This window comes from Octodon degus, unplaced genomic scaffold, assembly GCF_000260255.1.
Source record: "Octodon degus isolate 3935 unplaced genomic scaffold, OctDeg1.0 scaffold00178, whole genome shotgun sequence".
Taxonomy (NCBI): Eukaryota; Metazoa; Chordata; class Mammalia; order Rodentia; family Octodontidae; genus Octodon; species Octodon degus.
In genome coordinates, this window is record NW_004524754.1 from 3,704,970 (window position 1) to 3,705,497 (window position 528).

Below are 528 nucleotides of genomic sequence, written 5' to 3' on the forward strand. Positions count from 1 at the left end.
GAACCACAGCAACCTGAGCCTGACTGCTTTGTTGAAGCAGCCACTTAAAGCACTGAGCTAAGGGGCAGGCCCCCTGGTTTTAAATTCTTGATTGACAAATGTTTGCATCACTTCAAATGTATAATTTTACTGCCTGTGGCATCCTTTCTTTCAGAATGAATCACTTGTGTAATTTGTACCTTTTCATTGAAATGTTTTTCTTCATTGTGGCCATACCTTTCTTAAACTTTTAAATATGGTTTACTTTAGTTTAGTTTTTGATTTTTTGTTTCAGTTTTTTGGAGACAGTGTCTCACTATTTTGCATTGGCTTGAACTCACCATGCAGCCCAGGATGGCCTGAAACTCGAAGTGATCTGCCTGCTTCAGCCTCCTGAGTGGGGAGATTATAGGTGTGAGGTACCATGCTCAGCTATTCCTAAACACATTCCTAACAGCTGCTTTGAAGATTGCCTGCTAAATCAAATGTCTAGGGACACTTAAATACAGTTTGCATTTACTACTTTCTTCTTCCTGAATATGGGTCATC